This window comes from Salvelinus fontinalis, chromosome 25 (assembly GCF_029448725.1).
Source record: "Salvelinus fontinalis isolate EN_2023a chromosome 25, ASM2944872v1, whole genome shotgun sequence".
Taxonomy (NCBI): domain Eukaryota; kingdom Metazoa; phylum Chordata; class Actinopteri; order Salmoniformes; family Salmonidae; genus Salvelinus; species Salvelinus fontinalis.
The window spans coordinates 3701897-3724679 of NC_074689.1; positions in this window are offsets into that span (position 1 = coordinate 3701897).

Below are 22783 nucleotides of genomic sequence, written 5' to 3' on the forward strand. Positions count from 1 at the left end.
AAGTGGGGCAGAGAGCTGCAGTAAGAAGTGATCGAGTGAATCAGCCCTACGGCTTTTTTAAACATCAATCTTTAGCAAACAACTTAGTACATCGTTGAAATGAAAATAAAGTTAGCGAGTCTGAGTTTTGTTTAAAACCTGTTAAGGCTAGGGGGTGCTGTTGTCACTATTTATGGTAATCGTGTAATTTTTGAAACGGCTTCCTACAAAATTCTTGATCGTACAATATGCATATTATTATTATTATTGGATAGAAAACAGTCTATAGTTTCTATAGGAGTTGAAATTTTGTCTCTAAGTGGAACAGAACTCATTCTACAGCAATTTCCCTGACATGGAGTCAGATTTCAGAAATTTTGGCCTCTGTTCTGGAGTCAGTTTTAAGGCCACTGTTATTCCTATGAGTATATGGACACTGCTTACGTCTTCCCCTGGATGCCTTTACGTGATGACGATTTGAATGGTGTCGATTGCACAATCACAGGCACTATAAATGAAAAAACCCTGTATGTAGGAGCTCTTTTCTTGGTGCGTCATGCGCGCGGAGGATACCGACCCACTGTTTTTCCAAGCACTAGTGAAGCCAGTTATATTTCTCCGGTCATATTTCTACTCGTTATAGGAGTTAAAAACATCATAAGGTAGTTAATTTAAAGCATTTTATAGCAATTTATATCCGTTTAGTGCGATTTTGGGACATTTATTTCTGAGACGCTGTGAATCTCTGGGCACGCTTCCAGTTCATGCCGAACGCAGTTGGCATTTCCACATGGCAAGAGGACAGCTTTCCACCAAAAGACGATTATACCCAAGAAAGGATGCTTCGCCCAAGATTCTGATGGAAGAACAGCTCAAAGTAGGAACAATTTATTATGATAAATCGTGTTTCTGTCGAAAAATGTTAGTGGCTTAGGACGCCATTTTTTTTGACTTAGCTTCGCTTGGCGCAAACTCTATTGAAAAGTAAGGATAATTAAAAAAATGTAATTCCGCGATTGTATTAAGAATTAAATTGTCTATCAATCGCTGTCCACCCTATATTTTTTAGTCACGTTTATGAGTATTTATGTATACGACTAGATCACTGTCTAATATGGCGCACGAACATTTTCTCACCAGCTGGGCTACTTTTCTCATTGTCTAACCATGATTTTGGTGGCTAAATATGCACATTTTCGAACAAACTGTCTATGTATGCTGTAATGTGATGTTACAGGAGTGTCATCTGAAGAATTCTGAGAAGGTTAGTGAAAAAATTAATATATTTTGGCGATGTTTACGTTATCGCTCTCTTTGGCTAGAATCAATGCTGGGGTAATGTTTGCACATGTGCTATGCTAATATAACGATTTATTGTGTTTTCGCTGTAAGACACTTAGAAAATCTGAAATATTGTCTGTATTCACAGGATCTGTGTCTTTCGATTAGTGTATGCTGTGTATTTTTACGAAATGTTTGATGATTAGTAGTTAGGTAAACACGTTGCTCATTGTAATTATTCTAGTCCATTTGTGACGGTGGGTGCAATTGTAACCTATGCCATCTACCTGAAATATGCACATTTTTCTAACAAAACCTATCCTATACCATAAATATGTTATCAGACTGTCATCTGATGAGTTTTTTTCTTGGTTAGGGGCTATCAATATCTTAGTTTAGCCGAATTGGTGATAGCTACTGTTGTTGGTGGACAAAGTAAAGATGGTGGATTATGCTAATGTGTTTTAAGCTAATAGATTTACATCTTTACATATTGTGTCTTCCCTGTAAAACATTTTAAAAATCGGACATGTTGGCTGGATTCACAAGATCTGTGTCTTTCATTAGCTGTATTGGACTTTAATGTGTGAAAGTTAAATATTTAAAAAAAAAAAATTTTTTGAATTTCGCGGCTCTGCCTTTTCAGTGGGGGGGGGGGGTGTGCCGCTAGCGGAACGTGTGTCCTTGAAAGGTTAACCTGTTGAGGATGGGGGCGCTGTTGTGACTATTTATGCTAATCGTGTAATTTTTGAAACGGCTTCCCACAAAGTTCTTGATCGTACAATATGCATATTATTATTATTATTGGATAGAAAACAGTCTATAGTTTCTATAGGAGTTGAAATTTTGTCTCTAAGTGGAACAGAGCCCATTCTACAGCAATTTCCCTGACATGGAGTCAGATTTCAGAAATTTTGGCCACTGTTCTGGAGTCAGTTAAAAGGGCACTGTTATTGCTATGAGTATACGGACACTGCTTACGTCTTCCCCTGGATGCCTTTACGTGATGACGATTTGAATGGGGTCGATTGCGCGTTCACAGGCACTATAAATTAAAAAAACCTGTAGCTAGCAAGTCTTTTCTTGCTGCGTAATGCGCCTGGAGGACATCGACCCGCACTTGTTCCAAGCATTAGTGGAGGGAGTAATATTACTCTGGTCATGTTTCTACTCGTTATGGGAGTTAAAAACATCATAAGGTAGTTAATTTAAAGCGTTTTATAGCAATTTATATCCGTTTAGTGCGATTTTGGGACATTTATTTCTGAAACGCTGTGAATTGCTGGGCACGCTTCCAGTTCATCCCGAACGCAGTTGGCATTTCCACATGGCAAGAGGACAGCTTTCCACCAAAAGACGATTGGACCCAAGAAAGGATCCTTTGCCCAAGATACTGATGGAAGAACAGCTCAAAGTAGGACATTTTTATTATGATAAATCGTGTTTCTGTCGAAAAATGTTAGTGGCTTAGGACGCCATGTTTTTTGACGTAGCTTCGCTTGGCGCAAACTGTATTGAAAAGTAAGGATAATTTAAAAAATGTACTTCCGCGATTGTATTAAGAATTAAATTGTCTATCAATCCCTGTCCAAACCTATATTTTTTAGTCACGTTTATGAGTATTTATGTATAAGAGTAGATCACTGTCTAATATGGCGCACGGACATTTTCTCAACCGGCTGGGCTACATTTCACATTGTCTAACCATTATTTTGGTGGCTAAATATAAACATTTTCGATCAAACTCTATATGGATTGTGTAATATGATGTTACAGGAGTGTCATCTGAAGAATTCTGAGAAGGTTAGTGAAAAAATGAATATATTTTGGCGATGTTGACTTTTATCGCTCACTTTGGCTAGAATCAATGCTGGGCTGCTATGTGCTATGTGCTATGCTAATATAACGATTTATTGTGTTTTCGCTTTAAGACACTTAGAAAATCTGAAATATTGTCTGTATTCACAGGATCTGTGTCTTTCGATTCGTGTATGCTGTGTATTTTTACGAAATGTTTGATGATTAGTAAGTAGGTAAACACGTTGCTCTAAGTAGTTTTTCTAGTCCATTTGTGACGGTGGGTGCAATTGTAACCTATGCCATCTACCTGAAATATGCACTTTTTTCTAACAAAACCTATCCCATACCATAAATATGTTATCAGACTGTCATCTGATGAGTTTTTTTCTTGGTTAGGGGCTATAAATATCTTAGTTTCGCCGAATTGGTGATAGCTACTGGTGTTGGTGGACAAATAAAAGATGGTGGATTATGCTAATGTGTTTTTAGGTAATAGATGTACATCTTTACATATTGTGTCTTCCCTGTAAAACATTTTAAAAATCGGACATGTTGACTGGATTCACAAGATCTGTGTCTTTCATTAGCTGTATTGGACTTTAATGTGTGAAAGTTAAATATTTAAAAAAAATATTTTTTTTGAATTTCGCGGCACTGGTTTTTCAGTGGGGGTGGGGGGGGAGTGCCGCTAGCGGCACTCTCATCCTAGACAGGTTAATCAAATTTGAAAAAAGTATTTTCATATAGTTCTTACACATGTGTAATTGACATAAAACTCGAAAGAATTTCGAAAAACGGTCCAGAAAGCACTTTTTTAAGGGGGTGATAAGTTTTTGCCAAAACTTTCAAAATCTCAAAATTTTACTCTTGGGTCTTGACTTGCGTTACACAAAGCCTATGAAAAATTTAGATAGAACACATTCGCCCACTATAGGAATTTTGGAGTGTTACACAGCTCATTTGCAGCATGGCATTTGCCATCAACTTTGTATGAAACACCGCCAGAAGTAGTGTACTTGTCCATCGTGTATATGCTCCGCTCGGTGCCAATAACTTGCCATGTTATTTTGTACAATTGGGGGGGGGACTTCCCTTACAGTGCTGAGTTACCTCAAGAGGATGTAGGGTTGATTAGTGATACGCACTTTCCTATCAGCTGGCAATGGAGGAGATGGGGAACAAAGTAAAAATGACATGGCTTGGGAACACCTCTCGGAACCTGGGGCCGGAAAGGGGAAGACTGGGTGAAAGCACGAGGAAGCTTTTTAGGGCTTTCATTTTTGTGGAATCCAACAGAAAAGTATCCTGGAGGCATAGAGTCAGGTGAAGAGAGAGTGGGAATTGTCATATTCTCAGACTTCGGTTTTCATGCATATATAATTATGCATAGCTTCTCACATTGTTAATACTGTTATGTTTTGTGTGTCTTTTTGTTGTTTTCCAAGTCTTATGCTCTCACTCTCTTGGGTATCAGAAGGAGAAAGTGGAGAAACTAACAGCAGCTCCAGCTGGAGGGGAGGAAGCCAACAGATTCAGCTGGAATGGCATTCTGTTGTGTGATGAGAGATCGAAATAAGAGTGTGCATTTAAAACAGAGGCTATAAGCCTAACTGTGAATGTTAATCATGTTTTATTTTTTGTTATATTATTGTTTGTCCATTTAGAAGAAATTTTCAAGTGTATGTAATGTTGAATAGTATGGAGTTAAAATTTTCAAAACGGAGGACTGTGAGATTCTGTGTTAAACTTGTTATACTCAGAATTATCGTATTTAAGGAGTGATAGAGACTGGTTTTTACATCAGAAGTTAACATAATTTTTTTTGAAATTTTATTTGAACTTAAGGTATATGTTTTGTGCATTTGGAATGTGATTTCATAGGAAGTCAAAAGTCAAAAGTCAAAAATGTCAAAAATTTGGAAAAAACGTATCACCCCCTTTAAAAAAGTGCTTTCTGGACCGTTTTTCGAAATTCGTTTGATTTTTAGGTCAATTACACATGTATAAGAACTGTATGAAAATACATTAGTCACATTTTATTATCATAATTTTTTGTAAATGTTTATTTGAATTTAAGGAATATGTTTTGTGCATTTGGAAAATGATTTCATAGAAAGTCAAAAGTCAAAAATGTCAAAAATTTGGAAAAAACGTATCACCCCCTTTAAAAAAGTGCTTTCTGGACCGTTTTTTGAAATTCGTTCGATTTTTAGGTCAATTACACATGTATAAGAACTGTATGAAGATACTTTAGTCACATTTTATTATCATATTTTTTTTTGAAATGTTTACTTGTACTTAACCTGTCTAGGATCAGCGTGGCGCTAGCGGCACCCCCCCCCCCCCCCCCACTGAAAAACCAGTGCCGCGAAATTCAAAAAAAATATTTTTTTAAAATATTTAACTTTCACACATTAAAGTCCAATACAGCTAATGAAAGACACAGATCTTATGAATCCAGTCAACATTTCCGATTTTTAAAATGTTTTACAGGGAAGACACAATATGTAAAGATGTACATCTATTACCTAAAAACACATTAGCATAATCCACCATCTTTTATTTGTCCACCAACACCAGTAGCCATCACCAATTCGGCTAAACTAAGATATTTATAGCCCCTAACCAACAAAAAAACTCATTAGATGACAGTCTGATAACATATTTATGGTATGGGATAGGTTTTGTTAGAAAAAAGTGCATATTTCAGGTATATGGCATAGTTTACAATTGCACCCACCATCACAAATGGACTAGAATAATTACAATGAGCAACGTGTTTACCTAACTACTAATCATCAAACATTTCGTAAAAATACACAGCATACACGAATCGAAAGACACAGATCCTGTGAATACAGACAATATTTCAGATTTTCTAAGTGTCTTACAGCGAAAACACAATAAATCGTTATATTAGCATAGCACATAGCACATAGCAGCCCAGCATTGATTCTAGCCAAAGTGGGCGATAACGTCAACATCGCCAAAAATATATTAATTTTTTCACTAACCTTCTCAGAATTCTTCAGATGACACTCCTGTAACATCATATTACACAATCCATATAGAGTTTGATCGAAAATGTTTATATTTAGCCACCAAAATCATGGTTAGACAATGTGAAATGTAGACAAGCTGGTAAAGAAAATGTCCTTGCGCCACTTAGACAGTGATCTACTCTTATACATAAATACTCATAAACGTGACTAAAAAATATAGGGTGGACAGGGATTGATAGACAATTTAATTCTTAATACAATTGCGTTATTACATTTTTTAATTTATCCTTACTTTTCAATACAGTTTGCGCCAAGCGAAGCTACGTCAAAAAACATGGCGTCCTAAGCCACTAAAATGTTTCGACAGAAACACGATTTATCATAATAAAAATGTCCTACCTTGAGCTGTTCTTCCATCAGTATCTTGGGCAAAGGATCCTTTCTTGGGAGAAATCGTCTTTTGGTGGAAAGCTGTCCTCTTGCCATGTGGAAAAGTCAACTGCGTTCGGGATGAACTGAAAAGCGTGCCCAACTTTTCACATCGTTGCAAAAATAAATGTCCCAAAATCGCACTAAACGGATATAAATTGCTATAAAACGCTTTAAATTAACTACCTTATGATGTTTTTAACTCCTATAACGAGTGAAAAGATGACCGGAGAAATATAACAGGCTAAACTAACGCTTGGAACAGGAGAGGGTCGGTGTCTTCCACGCGCGTTACGCAGCTCCCAAAGAATGACTAGCTTCAGAGTTTTTTCATTTGTAGGGCCTGTGAACGCGCAATCGAGCCCGTTGGAATCGTCATCACGTAAAGGCATCCAGGGGAAGACGTAAGAAGTGTCCGTATAGTCATAGCAACGACAGTGCCCTTGTCAGGGAAATTGCTGTAGAATGGGCTCTGTTCCACTTAGAGACAAAATTTCAACTCCTATAGAAACTATAGACTGTTTTCTATCCAATAATAATAATAATATGCATATTGTACGATCAAGGATTTTGTGGGAAGCCGTTTAAAAAATTAGCCACATTAGCATAAGTAGTCTAAACAGCGCCCCCATCCCCAACAGGTTAAGGAATATGTTTTGTGCATTTGCAATCTGATTTAATATGAAGTCAAAAATGTGAATAAATTACAAAAAACTTATCAACCCCTTTAAATAAGTGCTTTTTGGATTTCATAGTCGAAAATAACATTTTGTTTTTAAAAGGCCAAAATGAAGCATTTAAAACCGTTTTGAAAAATGACGCCTGGTAACCCAAAACATGAAACATAGAATATTTTTTGACTTTTTTTGGAAACCTCCTTAAATCACTCAGGCCGGACCCCCATTGACTCGAGAAGAAAAAACAAAACAAAAATTCCAGAAGAAAAAACATAGAATATTTTCTGACTTTTTTTGAAAACCTCCATAAATCACTCAGGCCAGCACACATAGATTTTTGTCCGTAGAATAGTGCTCCCAGAGCGGGTATGGAATTCTGGATGCCCCCTAAAAGCAATTTCAACCATGGCACCTGGTAACCCCCAAAAAATACCAGGTGCACGAAAAGTTTGGACTTAGAATATTTTTTGAGTTTTTTGGAAAAACTCCATAAATCACTCAGGTCATTGACTCGAGAAGAAAAAACATAAAATATTTTCAAGAAAAAAAAACAGAATATTTTTTGACTTTTTTTGAAAACCTCCATAAATCACTCAGGCCAGCACCCATTGATTTTTGCCCGTAGTATAGTGCTCCCAGAGCTGGTATGGAAGTCTGGATCCCCCCTAAAAGCATTTAAGGCTCTGTGTGTCTTTAAGCACCATACTTTTTCATTCCATCCTTGCTGTGTGTGTCTGTCTGTGTGTGTGTGTGTGAGCTTTTCTTTGACATCTGTTTAGAGAAATGACTGATTTACACTTCATGAGGGTTGCCTAATCACACACTTAAAGTTTTGGAAAGATCTGATTTTTTTAACCCTTTGAAACAGCACCTATGACCCCATTTTAAGGCACTTCCCGTTGGCACAGGAAGCTATAAGTAAACACCTATCCTGATCGGGGTATGCTTTTACAGAATCCTGAGTTTTAAGTCTGTATGTTCAAAATTGACTGATTTACATAGGGTTGAATGCACTATTTCTCTCAAACTGCAGGTTGGGTATGGCAAACACTTTTAGGGTGATATTATCACTTCCGGTTGCTCCAGGAAGCTTAGAATCAACACAGGTAGACCTCATAGTGGCCTGATGGACTGACATCAAAGACAGGTTCATAAGACATTCATAACCCACATAGGCTTCAGGTTGAATTTAGAGGTGCAGTCAATGCATTCCAATGGGGAGACATGTCATTGTAAACTGTTTGATGTAAACACCTTCTTTTAACTGTCAAGGGTTAATGCCACAAGGTCAAGGTTAGGCTTGCACGGATCGGGAGGACCTTAACCTGTTGGGGATGGGGGCGCTGTTTAGACTATTTATGCTAATGTGGCTAATTTTTTAAACGGCTTCCCACAAAATCCTTGATCGTACAATATGCATATTATTATTATTATTGGATAGAAAACAGTCTATAGTTTCTATAGGAGTTGAAATTTTGTCTCTAAGTGGAACAGAGCCCATTCTACAGCAATTTCCCTGACATGGAGTCAGATTTGAGAAACGTTGGCCACTTTTCTGAAGTCATTTAAAAGGGCTCTGTCGTTGCTATGACTATACGGACACTTCTTACGTCTTCCCCTGGATGCCTTTACGTGATGACGATTCCAACGGGCTCGATTGCTCGTTCACAGGCCCTACAAATGAAAAAAACCTTTAGCTAGCAAGTCTTTTCTTGCTGCGTAACGCGCGTGGAAGACACCGACCCTCTCCTGTTCCAAGCATTAGTTTAGCCTGTTATATTTCTCCGGTCATCTTTTCACTCGTTATAGGAGTTACAAACATCACAAAGTAGTTAATTTAAAGCGTTTTATAGCAATTTATATCCGTTTAGTGCGATTTTGGGACATTTATTTTTGCAACGATGTGAAAAGTTGGACACGCTTTTCAGTTCATCCCGAACGTAGTTGACATTTCCACATGGCAAGAGGACAGCTTTCCACCAAAAGACGATTTCTCCCAAGAAAGGATCCTTTGCCCAAGATACTGATGGAAGAACAGCTCAAGGTAGGACATTTTTATTATGATAAATCGTGTTTCTGTCGAAACATTTTAGTGGCTTAGGACGCCATGTTTTTTGACGTAGCTTCGCTTGGCGCAAACTGTATTGAAAAGTAAGGATAAATTAAAAAATGTAATAACGCAATTGTATTAAGAATTAAATTGTCTATCAATCCCTGTCCACCCTATATTTTTTAGTCACGTTTATGAGTATTTATGTATAAGAGTAGATCACTGTCTAAGTGGCGCAAGGACGTTTTCTTTACCAGCTTGTCTACATTTCACATTGTCTAACCATGATTTTGGTGGCTAAATATAAACATTTTCGATCAAACTGTATATGCATGTTGTAATGTGATGTTACAGGAGTGTCATCGGAAGAATTCTGAGAAGGTTAGTGAAAAAATTAATATCTTTTGGCGATGTTGACTTTTATCGCTCACTTTGGCTAGAATCAATGCTGGGCTGCTAATTGCTATGTGCTAAGCTAATATAACGATTTATTGTGTTTTCGCTGTAAGACACTTAGAAAATCTGAAATATTGTCTGTATTCACAGGATCTGTGTCTTTCGATTCGTGTATGCTGTGTATTTTTACGAAATGTTTGATGATTAGTAGTTAGGTAAACACGTTGCTCATTGTAATTATTCTAGTCCATTTGTGATGGTGGGTGCAATTGTAAACTATGCCATATACCTGAAATATGCACTTTTTTCTAACAAAACCTATCCCATACCATAAATATGTTATCAGACTGTCATCTAATGAGTTTTTTTGTTGGTTAGGGGCTATAAATATCTTAGTTTAGCCGAATTGGTGATGGCTACTGGTGTTGGTGGACAAATAAAAGATGGTGGAATATGCTAATGTGTTTTTAGGTAATAGATGTACATCTTTACATATTGTGTCTTCCCTGTAAAACATTTTAAAAATCGGAAATGTTGACTGGATTCATAAGATCTGTGTCTTTCATTAGCTGTATTGGACTTTAATGTGTGAAAGTTAAATATTTTAAAAAAATATTTTTTTTGAATTTCGCGGCACTGGTTTTTCAGTGGGGGGGGGGGGGGAGTGAGCGCCACGCTGATCCTAGACAGGTTAAGAACATTCCTGAGGTGAAATTGTGTTTCTAACCTTAACGGTTCTCTCTCTGTGTCCCAAAAGCAAATAAAATTGACATTGAGGTCAAAGGGTCATTTGGGTCCGTTCTCTTGTAATGGTCGCTGCGCTCAGACCGAGCGAGCTACGGTCAAGTGGGGCATCTCGTTGAACTCGGCACGGCCTGGAGATAATAGTAATGCCATTGCAGGCTTTGTGTGTCGTTAAGCACCGTACTTTTTCACTCCATCATTGCTTTGTGTGTGTGTTTGTGTGTGAGAGAGAGCTTTCCTTTGACATCTGCTTAGAGAAATGACTGATTTACAGTTCATGAGGGTTGTCTAATTACACAAATGAAGTTTTGAAAAGTTCTGACCTTTTTAACCCTTCAAAACAGAACCATGACTCCATTTTAAGGCACTTCCGGTTGGCACAGGAAGCTATAGTTAAACACATATCTTCACTGGGGTATGCTGTTACAGAATCCTGAGTTTTAAGTCTATACGTTAAGAATTGACTGATCTACATAGGGTTGAATGCAGTGATTTTCAAAATTGCAAGTCATGTATATCAGGACACTTTTTAGGGTGATTTTAACCACTTCCGGTTGCTCCAGGTAGCTTAAAATCAACACAGGTAGACCTCATAGTAGCTTGATGGATTGTTATCAAAGACAGGTTCATAAGACATTCATAACCCACATAGGCTTCAGGTTGAATTTAGAGGAGCATTCAATGTATTCCTATGGGGCGAAATGTCATTGTAAACTGTTTGATGTAAACACCTTCTTTTAACTGTGAAGGGTTAATGCCACAAGGTCAAGGTTAGGCTTGCACAGATCGGGAGGACCTTAGGATTGTTCCTGAGGTGAAATTGTGCTTCTAACCTTAACGGTTCTCTCTCTGTCTCCCAAAATCAAAGAAAATTGACATTGAGGTCAAAGGTTATTTGTGTCCTCTCTCTTGTAACGGTCGCTGCGCTCAGACCGAGCGAGCTACGGTCAAGCGGGGCATCCCGTTGAACTCGGCACGGCCTGGGGAATATGGTGATGTCATTTTAGTGGTCATTTCAGAATGCTATTTTGGTGCATTCATGGAAGGCGCTGTGAATTTTGGGCCTCCTCTGAAATATGTGATAGTTGGCTTCTAAAGGAGTTGGAAAAAGTGAGTTTGGAGTCAGATGGTATCAGTTTGGTGTCTGTAAATATCCAATTGACTGATGGACACTTGCTAGTTGACTTTTGTTGACACTTGCTAGTTGACTTGCTAGTCGACTTTTGTACAATTGCAATATGTTTCAATGCGGGGGTACCATCACCAAAATCGACATGATGAAATTTCACGCAACGAGCGATGGAGAGGAACCACTATCACTGCCCGGCCATCCTGAGGTCATCAGGACGTTGACTTTTGTATTTCTAAGGTATTTAAAGAATGCACGTTACATTTGCAATATGATTCAACATCACATCATATTGCAAATGTAACGGGCATTTGCAATATGAAAAACATCACATCATATTGCAAATGTAACGTGCATTCTCTTAAATACTTTAGAAATGCAAAAGGGAATTTTCGAGAATGCAGAAAAAAATCAAAAATGTGTCATTTTTATAAAACGGAAACCGAAAGTCCGAGACGTTTTTTTGAGTCACAAGACGTCAGGTAAGGGACCGTACATTTGCAATGGGACTTTCTTCACTAACCATACGGCTCCCGTCTCAGAGTTCCCTTAAGGTATGTATATGCTTTCACATCAATGCCTTAAAAATGTTGTTTAGAGTAAAATTACCCCAATATCTATCCTCTTTCACATGATGTATTAACCAATAAAGCAGCTAACCCAACCCAACTATGATGTTTAAAGTAGCTCCCAGACTCAACCCATCTGCATGTCTTACAGTGGAATCTAGTCTCTCTCTCTCTTTAGCTCCGCTTCCCCTGTCATCTGTTCTTCAAGCTCTCCCATTATGCAGTTGGAACCCACCTCACATGAGAACTATGCACCCACCGAGGGGAGACATGACGATATTTACCGCTGCAGGTGTTGTAAGGAGTACTGTGTGTGGACCAGACCAACACTGTCCCAACACCCCTGCCTGGTGTATCTTGATGTACACTCAATCTCCAGAATTCAGCCCGTGCCCTCAGTTATCTCCGGCTCCTCATGTGCTGCTTTCACCTGAGGATACACACACTGTAACACATGGGTCATTTCCTGACAACAAAGACTCTCCTCTTATGGCAAGATCACTAATTTGTGACATTTGATTAACAGCCCCCCCCCCCTGTACTCCCATCGGTCTCCCAGTTACAAGTTACCAAGTCATGTGGCATGAGTCCTCATAAACTGACATCCCAACAATGCTACTGAAGTAACCCCTGCTACTACTAACATGGCCCATGACTATAGGCTCCTTCAGTCCAGCATCCCTACTCTAGACGGTTCTGACTTAGAATATGTGGACAACTTCAAATAGCTAGTTGTCTGGTTAACTGTAAACTGTCCTTTCAGACTCACATTAACTTTTTAGGGATAGGGGGCAGTGTTTTGAAGTTTGGATGACTGAGGTGCCCAAAGTAAACTGCCTGTTACTCAGGCCCAGAAGCTAGGATATGCATATGCATAGTAGTAGTATTGGACAGAAAACACTCTAATGTTTAGAAAACTCTTAAAATAATGTCTGTGAGTATAACAGAACTGATTTGGCAGGCGAATCCCCGATGACAATCCATCCAGGAAATGTTTTTTTTTTGAGGTCATTGGACTTTCCAATCCTTTCTATGGGAAAGCCTAATTATTAGGACCCAGATTGCAGTTCCTATGGCTTCCACTAGATGTCAACAGAGTTTAGAAATTGTTCAATGTTTTTTTATTGAAAAATGAAGAAGTATTCGTATTCTTTCTAAGTGTCACTCAGAAGGACTCTAGTCTTTTGGTGCACGTAAATGAGTGCGTGCTCCTTGTTGTTTTTCTCCGGAATTGAAAACAGTCTATTCCGTCTTAAATTTGATCAATTATTTACATATTAGGGTACCTGAGGTTCGATTAGAAACATTGTTTGAAATGTTTGGGCCAAGTTTACAGGTTACTTTTTACATTCATTTGTAGGCATGTTGGGCGAGTTGGAACAGGTGTATTTCTGAATCAATCGTGCCAAATAAACTGACATTTTTGGGATAGAAAGAAGGACTTTCTCGAACAAAAGGACCATTTGTTATGTAACAGGGACCCTTGAGATTGCAACCAGATAAAGATCTTCAAATGTAAGGGATTTATTATATCGCTATTTCTGACTTTCGTGATGCATCTGCTTGGTTGGAAAATGTTTTGAATGCTTTTGTATGCGGGGTGCTGTCCTCAGATAATCACATGGTATGCTTTCGCCGTAAAGCCTTTTTGAAATCTGACAAAGAGGCTGGATTAACGAGAAGTTAAGGTTTCAAATGATGTAAAATACTTGTATCTTCATGAATGTTTAATATTACGAATATAGTATTTTTGAATTTCACGCTCTGCAATTTCACCGGATGTTGTCGAGGTAGGTCGCTAGCGGCACGTCTATTCCTAAAATTAAGCTTCTCCAATCCAAAAATGTAATCTAGAATTGGCTTTCTATTTCGCAACAAAGCATCCTTCACTCATGCTGCCAAACATACCCTCGTAAAACTGACCATCCTACCGATCCTCGATTTTGGCGATGTCATTTACAAAATAGCCTCCAACTCAACAAACTGGATGCAGTCTATCACAGTGCCATCCGTTTCGTCACCAAAGCCCCATATATGACCCACCACTGCGACCTGTACGGTCTCATTGGCTGGCCCTCGCTTCATACTCGTCACCAAACCCACTGGCTCCAGGTCATCTACAAGTCTTTATTAGGTAAAGCCCCACCTTATCTCAGCTCACTGGTGCCCATAGCAGCACCCACCTGTAGCACGCGCTCCAGCAGGTATATTTCACTGGTCACCCCCAAAGTCAATTCCTCATTTGGCCGCCTTTCCTTCCAGTTCTCTGCTGCCAACGACAGGAACGAACTGCAAAAATCACTGAAGCTGGAGATTCACCACTCCCTCACTAACTTTAAGCACCAGCTGTCAGAGCAGCTCACAGATCACTGCACCTGTACATAGCCCATCTGTAAATAACCCATCCAATCTAACTCATCCTCATATGGTATTTATTTATTTTGTTCCTTTGCACCCCCGTATCTCTACTTGCACATTCAATTTTTGCACATCTATCACTCCAGTGTTTAATTGCTATATTGTAATTACTTCGCCACCGTGGCCTATTTATTGCCTTACCTCCCTTATCTTACCTCAATTGCACACACTGTAATATACTTTTTCTACTGTATTATTGACTGTATGTTTGTTTATTCCATGTGTAACTCTGTGTTGTTGTATGTGCCGAACTGCTTTGCTTTATCTTGGCCAGGTCGCAGTTGTAAATGAGAACTTGTTCTCAACTAGCCTACCTGGTTAAATAAAGGTGAAAAAAAATAAAATAAAAAAATAACAATTACGGTCCCTACAGCAACTGCAGTGAGAATAACTACTGTATGTAATCTGTCAAGCGTTTTCCGGCTGTTAAAGATATTGAATGAGTTGGAAGAATATCCAACCTAACAAAACCCTAAGTCACAGGTTTCTTGAAAGTTTATCAAGGTGTCTGAAATGCCACCACTATCTCTTCTACTCTCACCATGATCTGGGTATGTGTAATGTTCAATTTAACTTCATAATATTGCCTATTGTGCATAGTTAGCTGTCCTCCCTCTCCTATGAGCCATCTCCTATAACAATATACATAGTCTCTGGGAATGATACCCCTCTACCACCCCGACCTTAATTTTTGAACCACCACAAATCTCCACTGCAGGCACGTTCCATCCCACTTAACAGCCCTATGTAAACATTCTGTCTTAAATACCTCACCTCTTGCTACAGATACATTTGCACATATATCAGTCCGTCTAACCCGTAACACACTAGTCACTACTCCTAATGCACTTCTACAGTTATAGACATAAAAATACATTCTCAAATCAATTAGTCAACATACATCAGTCCCTCCTCTGGAACAATGATCACTCTTATGTTCCACGAAACCTAAAAACATATTGACATGTTTAATAACTTCACACCACACTTGATGCAACTAAAATCGGAAAGAACAGTCCATCTGTTACGTTCTATGCCCAGGTTATGCTGGTCTCCATGCCCTCCTTCATTTTCATCCCTGGGTGTTGTATGCAATTAATTGTACCGTATCATCCAGCCATCTCTATTTATCGTTGCGATTTAACATTACAATTCTGATGACATGGTAAAACAAAAGAGAACCAAAAAAAAAACTTAATGGTTGACCCAAGCTATCATCCAGTCAGTTCTCGAACAACCCCCCTGTCTGAGGATACTTAGATAAGGTTTCTAGAGCCTCCCTAGGCCTCATCAATTTGAGCAGTGCCCCCACCCCTCACCGTTTGAAAGCAACTATCTTTTGCTGTATCCGAATCATAGCTTAAACATTTTATAAATGATCCAACCCAAATTTGGAAAAACACTTCTTAGTGCTTCCTTTGAGTCTTCTCAAACTAGCACACATCATCATGGTTAGAATGTACATTTATAAACGGGACCTTTTATTGCCGGTAATAACTCTTCCCATTACAGCTCCCCTTTGTCTCTGTTTTCTTGTCACGAGTGGCATGGTAATGAAAGATCGGTATCTCAATGCATTCTTAGTCCAAATTGTTTGCACTGTGTGTAGACCTTTCTCAATACCATACCCCCCCCTCCTCCCGGCACTTCCTCCTTCCCAACGGCACATATGTAACTCGTTCCTGTCCCATTTGATGGCCCTTGATAATGTCCCGATTTCAATATGCAAATAGATACATCTGGTTCTTGGTTAGTTAGGTTGGTTTTGTGCAAGCTACCTGTGCTGTGAAAAATGTCGGTGCTTTTTTGTATTTGGTGGTGAGCTAACATAAATATACGTGGTGTTTTCGCTGTAAAACATTTAAAAAATCGGACATGTTGGCTGGATTCACAAGATGTGTATATTTAATTTGCTGTATTGGACTTGTTAATGTGTGAAAGTTAAATATTTCTAAAAAATATCTTTTGAATTTCGCGCCCTGCACTTGGACGGGCTGTTGTCATAAGTGTACCGGCACCGCCCTGCAGCCATAAAAGGTTAACTTCTTATGGCTGCAAGGGGCAGTATTGAGTAGCCAGTTAAATCGTGCCCATTTCAAATGGCCTCGTACTCAATTCTTGCTCGTACAATGTGCATATTATTATTACTATTGGATAGAAAACACTCTCTAGTTTCTAAAACCGTTTGAATTATTTCTCTGAGTGAAACAGAACTCATTCTGCAGCACATTTCCTGACCAGGAAGTGGAATGTCAGAAATCGATGCTCTGTTCAACTTCCTACCTATACATGGGCATGATACGTAAGAGTCTACGTACACTTCATACACCTTCCCCTGGTTGTCAAGAGGCGGTGTTTTCTTGGTCTGAGGTGGAATTAAAGCTCTTTGTATGACGTGACCGTCCATTTCCTGTTTCTGGAGCGCGCGAAAGGGGACATGGATTTGCCTTCTGTTTAGCTGTCGTTATGGACGACTAACATCTCCGGTTTAGATTTTATTTGATACATGTGACCATATCATCATAAAGTATGTTTTTTCAATGTAGTTTAATCAGATTGTTGAAATTTTTTCGGGAGTTTTGCCGTGTTCCGTTCTCTGACTTTGTTGACGTTGGAGAGATCCGTGCCACTTGGCAAGTGCCCATGCTAAATCAAGAGGGAAATTTGCCGTTCCAGATCCAAACAACGACTGTTCTGGACAAAGGACACCTTGTCCAACATTCTGACGGAAGATCACCAAAAGTAAGAAGCATTTTATGATGCTATTTCTAATGTCTGTCGTGCACGTGAACTGGTCGTTGGCGCCGAAGTGTTTCTGGCTATTGTGGCTACGCTAATATAACGCTATATTGTGTTTTTGCTGTAAAACACTTGATAAATCGGAAATATTGGCTGGAATCACAAGATGCCTGTCTTTCAATTGCTGTACACTATGTATTTTTCAGAAATGTTTTATGATGAGTATTTAGTTATTTGGCGTTGGTGTCTGTAATTTTTCTGTCTGCTTTTGGTGCAATTTCTGACTGTAGCTGCAATGTAAACTATGATTATACTAACAAAACATATGCTATACAATAAATATGTTATCAGACTGTCAGCTGATGAAGTTGTTTCTGGGTTAGTGGCAATTTATATCTTTATTTGGTCGAATTTGTGATAGCTACTGATGGAGTAAGAAAAGGGTGTCTTTTGCTAACGTGGTTAGCTAATATATTTACATATTGTGTCTTCCCTGTACACCATTTAAAAAATCGGACATGTTGGCTTGATTCACAAGATGTGTACCTTTCATATGCTGTATTGGACTTGTTAATGTGTGAAAGTTAAATATTAAAAAAATATATCTTTTGAATTTCGCGCCCTGCACTTTGAGCTGGCTGTTGTCATAAGTGTACCGACGTCGGGCTTGCACGCCAAACTGGTACATTTTTTCACTAACCTTCTCAAAATTCATCAGATGACAGTCCTATAACATCATATTACACAATAAATATATTGTTTGTTCGAAAATGTGCATATTTTGCGGCACAAATTGTGGTTATACAATGTGAATACTAGGCAAAATGCAATAACAATGTCCGGAGAAATCTTGGAGATGCACCTAATCTAACCAATAACTAATCATAAACGTTACAAAAAAATACATGTTTGACAGCAAATTAAAGATAGCTTAGTTCTTAATGCAATCGCCGTGTTAGAATTCTAAAAATAACTTAATTACGACATCCAGCTTACGTTATGGCGAGAGAGCGCCCAAAATCTGGGCGCAAACTAATAGTACACATGTTCGACAGATATATGAAATAACATCATAAATGGGTCCTACTTTTGATGATCTTCCATCAGAATGTTGTACAAGGGGTCCTTTGTCCAGAACAATCGCTGTTTGGTTTTAGAACGGCCTTTTTCCCTCTCGATTTAGCAAGCAAAACTTGCCAAGTGGCGCGAAGCTCTCCATCGTCAACAAACTCAGAGAACGGAACACGGCAAAACTCCCGAAAAAATTTCAATAATCTGATTCAACTATATTGAAAAAACATACTTTACGATGATATTGTCACATTTATCAAATAAAATCAAAGCCGGAGATAATAGCCGTCTATAACGACAGCTTTTCAGAAGGCAATCCCAGGTTCCTCCTCACGTCTTCCTGAAAACAGGAAATTGGTGTCACGTCATGCCAAGAGCTCTTATTCGACCTCAGTTCAAGCTATACACTCCATATCTTCTCTCACTGCCTATTGACATCTAGTGGAAGGCGTATGAAGTGCATGTATAGTCATAAATCTCAAGCAAAATGATAGGGATGGGCCTGGAACAGAGCCTTGATTTGAGATTTTTCACTTTCTGACAGGAAGTTTGCTGCAAAATGAGTTCTGTTTTACTCACAGATATAATTCAAACGGTTTTAGAAACTTGAGAGTGTTTTCTATCCAATAGTAATAATAATATGCATATTGTACGAGCAAGAATTGAGTACGAGCCTGTTTGAAATGGGCACCTTTCATCCAAGTTACTCAATACTGCCCCTGCAGCCCAAAGAAGTTAATGCATGATAGGAATAATTTGACCACAAACAGTGTGTGTGAACCTCAAAACCCTCCCTAACCGGCTGAAGAAAGAGTGACAAAGGTGCTCAACGCAACAGTGACTTTTAACACTTCTATCTGAGTCCGAGTCATTAAAACTTGCTATGGCTAGGGCTTCCGCTAACGGAACGTTTCGACAAAATTGCAGAAATTAAATTATTATAAAAATTTAACTTTAATTAAATCAGAAGTGCAATACACCAAATGAAAGCTAAACCGCTTGTTAATCTAGCCACCGTGTCAGATTTCAAAAAGGCTTTACTGTGAAAGCAAACCATGCGATTATCGATCAGCAGACAAAACATTACGTACAGTTACCAGCCAAGTAGATTAGTCACGAAAGTCAGAAATAGCAATAAAATTAATCAATTACCTTTGAAGATGTTCTTCTTTTGGCAATACTAAAGGTCACGACGAAACAATAAATGGTTGTTTTGTTCGATAAAATCCATTTTTATAGCCTAACACGAAACATTTTGTAAACGGCTTGTGTCGTGAATTCAGTGTCCTTCAACTTTGGACGTAACATTCGATGTAATTACTCACTCTAAACGGACATTTATCTAGTCATGGTTGGTTACATTGCAATCCTCTGTTTGTTAGTAACACAGCCATACTTCATGGTTCTTTTCCCGGGACATATTGACCGAAAGGAACTGATTTAAACACACCAAACTATGACCTCATTGCGCACCAATGATATGACCAGTTCTTCGTTGATTGACTGTATTTCAGACCAATGACCACTGATCGTCTTGAAATCTAGCTTGGGAGATAGCCAATGAGCTCAGGTAAATGACAATATGTAATGGTTCTATCCGGGAACTCTAGCCTTGTGGGAAACTCGAGCGTAAACACAGCCATTCGCCATTGAAAATTCTACCAGAAGCAGCCACGCTGGTTACGCGCAGCAGTTGTCATGCCCTGACCTTAGAGATCCTTTTTATGTCTCTATTTTGGTTTGGTCAGGGCGTGAGTTGGGGTGGGCATTCTATATTTTGTGTTCTATGTTTTCTTTTCTGTGTGTTTGGCCGGGTGTGGTTCTCAATCAGAGGCAGCTGTCTATCGTTGTCTCTGATTGAGAACCATACTTAGGTAGCCTTTTCCCACCTGTGTTTTGTGGGTAATTATTTTCCGTGTGTGTTTGTGTGCACCTCGGTTTCGTCACGTTCTTTGCTGTTTACCTGTTGGTTTTTTGGTTGTTTCGGTTTCACTTTCATTCAAAGATGTGGAACAACATGCACGCTGCGCCTTGGTCGATTTATGACAGGGAGTTTGAAGATAGCGAGCGTGACAGCAGTATTGTTTTGAGAGCATTTTCAGCTGTTTTACCTGAAGAATTATGGCGAGTAAATAATCTGTAAAATCAAAGACAAAGTAAAAATATACAGATCTACATGATATTATTGAAGAAATGAATAGGGAAAGTGACAGTGAGTTACTCCAAGATGATTCGGATAGTGAGAATACTTTTGAGGAGATGTTCTTGTACGGAGAAGATGCAGTGTTGGACTGGTGAGTACCGTTGTTTGAAATGAATAATATCAAATATTATTCATTTGAGTTGTTTTGGAGATATTTTTATTTGATTTGTCATAAAAATATAATCAGTAATGAAATGTGTAATGAAATGTGTAAAGTACACATTGCTCTACATTGTGGGTGGGTGTATGTCTGTGTGTCTGTGTTTTTTACATTTTATTTTATCTAAACATGGAATGGAACAGCTCCTCACCATAGTGATTGTTTCCCTACTCTATAGAATGTGTGTCTGTCTTTATTTCACAGTCCCAGCTATTCTGATTGGGAGCCCATACTGCCAAGGTGCCCATCCCCCACTGAAGCTGGTTCATCCAGCCGGACCCCTGCTGTCTCCGGCACCACACCTACCCTCGCCCGGCCATCTAGAGGTGTGAAGTCGGTGACAAAGAAGCGGAGGAAGGGAAGTGTGGAACCTGCTGGCAGAGCGGAGGAGGGTCGTTGGCACTCTGTGCTGGAGGAGGATGTGGCCCCACCACCTCCAATATTCAGGCCAAAAAGGACACCAGGACCTCAGCTGGACGTGACCTCCAAGTATAGCCCCATGCAACTTTTTCAGTTGTTTTTCACCTCGGCAGTTGTTGATTCCCTGGTGTTGAACACTAATAAGTACGGAGCTAAGAAGCAGGAAGGCAAGACAGAGACATGGAAACCATTTCCATGTCAGATAATTTTGTTACCTTTCTATGGTCATTTACATGGATCTTGTAAAGCTAAAAACCCTGAAGGACTACTGGAAAACTGCACCCCTCTATCAACTGCCTTTCCCCACCACGGTCATGTCATGCAAAAGGTTTCTGACAATCTCACGGGCGCTTCATATCAGTGACCCAAAAGCTGATGAGGACAACAAGAAGAAGCGAGGCACGGAAAGGTTTGATAAGCTCCGCAAAATTAAACCTCTCCACCACAACATCGCTGAGGCCTGCAAGACCTATTTTCAGCCCGCCCAGAACCTTTCCATACATGAGAGGATGGTAGCCTCAAAGGCCAGAATTGGCCTAAAACAATACATGCGTAACAAACCAAGTAAATGGGGTTACAAACTGTTTGTTTTGGCTGATTCTGCGTGTGCATACACATGCAATTTTTTTGTCTATGAGGGCAAGAGCAGTTGTGCGACCGGTAAGGGACTTAGCTATGACACCGTTATGGAGTTATTAGATTTTCAGCTGCTAGGGAAGGGCTACAAACTGTTTGTGGACAACTTCTACACAAGCGCTACCCTGTTCACAGACCTGAGGAAGCTGGAGATGTGGGCCTGTGGCACCATTCGGACCAACAGAGTGGGATTTCCGAAAACCAGGGTGAATGACATGCCTAAGCGGGCTGATCGGGGTACCATGAGATGGATTCGCGAGGATGGCCTGCTCTTTATGAAGTGGATGGATACCAGAGAGAAGGTCATGTGCACCACTATCCATCACGTCCTCAGGCGTGTGAAGGGCGCTACTGGGGCATGGACCACCAACAATGTCCCCATTCCAGCTGCTGTGAAGGACTACAACAAGAGCATGGGAGGTGTGGACCTGTCAGATGCACTGATAGGCTACTATAATGTTCTCCACAAGACCATGAAATGGTACAAGGCATTGTTTTATCATTTCATTGACATTGCTGTGGTGAATGCCTTCATACTCCAGAAGGAAATGGCTAAGAGCTGTGGACAGCCCCCCATCTCACAGCTAACCTTCAGGGAGCTGCTCATCCAGGAGCTTGCTAGCTACAGCAAGTCCTCTGTAGCACCTTCTGTCCCCTCTACCTCTGTCCCTTCTGCTCCAACCAGTGGTGTTCACATACCAACATTCATCATTGCAGGCAGGAATGTGCCTCAGGGCAAAAAGTGCTCAGTAGGGAGGCTTTGTTGTGCTCTTTGCCACAAGAAATCCCCTGTCACCTGCACCACCTGTTCAGTGACCCTCTGCTTCACACCAGAAAGAGAATGCTATGGGCTATGGCATCAGCAGCACAATATTGTGTAGAGGACTTAGTGTCTTCACATTATTGTACATTGAAAGTGTAAATAGTTACCCTTGTTATTTTTTCTTTTTTTAACTATTCATTTTATATTTCCTTCAATTTCAAATATATTTTTTGGGGGGTATGTTAGAATACATTTTTTGTATTTTGTATATAGTTATTTGCATCAATGTATCACTGTACCAATTCGGCCACTTGGTT